General features: G+C 46.6%; 1 non-coding gene across 1 annotated transcript; it reads left to right on the forward strand.

Annotated features, from left to right (window-relative positions):
• The first annotated feature begins 401 nt into the window (after positions 1 to 401).
• Positions 402 to 563, forward strand: LOC146205658 (U1 spliceosomal RNA). Its single transcript, XR_014704582.1, has one exon. It is a non-coding gene; the product is annotated as a U1 spliceosomal RNA (small nuclear RNA).
• Positions 564 to 2,082: the final 1,519 nt, after the last annotated feature.

Here is a 2,082-nt window from a genome sequence, read left to right on the forward strand (position 1 = left end):
AAATCTATATCGGATGGGTATAATGCCATTCTACCGCAAATATTTTCAGTGTTTATTTTCTGCCTCTGCATTAAAACTCTACTCATGTCTACGTGGATTTCAGTCATCCTGCGATCCCTTCCGTACAGCCTGGCAATGAAGCGCGCACCTGGCTGTGAACACACTTAAACACAAAATAGCTTAAACAGCCTATCAATTGTGCAGTTTATCTAAAGGTTCTCTGTCTCTGCACGTAGTCGAATATCAGACGCGCTCAGAATGCCTATAGCAATGGAGTACGTCTCGTTTCCAGAATAGGAAGCCAGGTAGTCGGGGATATTTTTTTTCGAAAGGAAGCTGTCCGCAATGAAGCAATATTGGCGGACGCTGTAGGCCTGGTCTCTGCGGGCACCGACGGAGAGCAGCTTACCTGGTGCTGGAACTTCGGCGGTCAGGAAAGCCGAGTTCCCGGGTGGAGGCCGTCCATTGCACTGCGGTCGGCTGATGCCTGCCACTTCTCCAACTGGAGAAGGTGGAGCATGTAATTTTTGGTAGTTGGGGTATGGCGTATGCGTCAACCCCTGCACGGAAATCAAAAGAAAAATCGAATCTCACCCACAGTAATAGTAATAAGGATCTCGGCCCTGGCTCCCCACGCCTCTGGAGCAATCTACTGTGGACTTCGCGCGATGATTCAGACATCCCCAGATCCAAATAATGTTAGCGAATTGGAAGGGAGTCCAGATGCGACCAAAATTGGTGACGAGGTTCCTCTCCTATATCTAATTAGTTTTATTTTAGAAAATAAAATTCAAAATAGAAAATCGTTTCCCGTTGAGGACCAAGCCCAGGTCCTCAGCATGCCTGACAGGTTAAGCAACGCAAAGGACACGAACGGTCACTGTATACCAGGCGCGTCAAGGGCACCCAGTAAACGTGTTGTGCGTATGACTTTCTAGCTCGTGTTTAGCACGTAAACTGATTTTGCAATAACAATATAGTTTTAAGAATTTGTGAATAAGACAAAACTTATGATTAAGACATTATGAATAATTATGAATAAATTATGAGTAAGACAAATTTCACGCGAAGCGTATGCAGCTCTTTCGGTCCAAAAGCCGTCGCCGTAACCCAAATTGAGAAAACCCGTTTAGCAGGAAATACGTGCGTGGTTTCGCATCCCAAGCTTTCACTCCGCCGTTGTTTAGGATGGGGTCATCCCATTTGGCTTCCCTTTATCATCCCTTCTGTAATCAAGTTTGAGGCTAATTGGAGATAGGAATTTGAACCGGCGACATAGGTGGCTCAGGTAAGTGGGAAGTAAGACAGATGCGGCGCCTTCCCTTGCCCAAAACCCAACCTAAACAAACATATTTTCCGAAACGAGCACACACAAAAATATTAGAGAATACGCTCAAACCTCGCCTTTAAATTAGACGCAAAGCTTTAACAACGTCTTTTCATTCTGCGAACCGATTTCTATTTTTGTTAATAATTGGTTCACTTGAAAGGAAAGCTGCAGATCTGTCACACTTGTTGGGTGGACACCTGAACTACGCTGCAGAGGGAGGGATGGCGGGAGGTGGGAGCGAAAATGGAAAGAAATAGGAGCCGTAGTGGAGGGGTACGGAGTAATTTCGACCACCTGGGGACATTTAAAGTGCACTGAGATCGCACAGCACACGGACGCCTCTTCGTTTCGCCTACAGCGAAAGGCAGCCGCCGGAGGCAAAACGAAGAGGCATCCGTGTGTTGTGTGACGTCGGTGCACGTCAAAGATGTACTACCAGTTATTAACAAAAATGTAAATGCGTTCCCAGAAAGGCGTTGTTAAAGCATCGCGTCTACTCTGAAGGCGAGGTTTGAGCGTATACACTCCAATTGTTTTGCTGGTGCTCGTTTCTAAAAAAAAAAAAAACTACCAATCATAGCTCAGATTTCAACTCTCCTGCAATCTTCGCTCACTTCACAGTTCCCATACCAGCCACAACATCGGGCACAAGTTGAAAACTGCGCTCTTAGTCACCACGATATTTTGGCATGAGAATAGCTGCCGCTTGGTCGGTGCCCCCCAGGAGTTCCCGGCCTCCTGTAGGTGGCCTC

The sequence above is a fragment of the Amblyomma maculatum genome, chromosome 1 (genome assembly GCF_055883805.1).
Source record: "Amblyomma maculatum isolate TAMU_Amacu chromosome 1, ASM5588380v1, whole genome shotgun sequence".
Lineage (NCBI taxonomy): Eukaryota > Metazoa > Arthropoda > Arachnida > Ixodida > Ixodidae > Amblyomma > Amblyomma maculatum.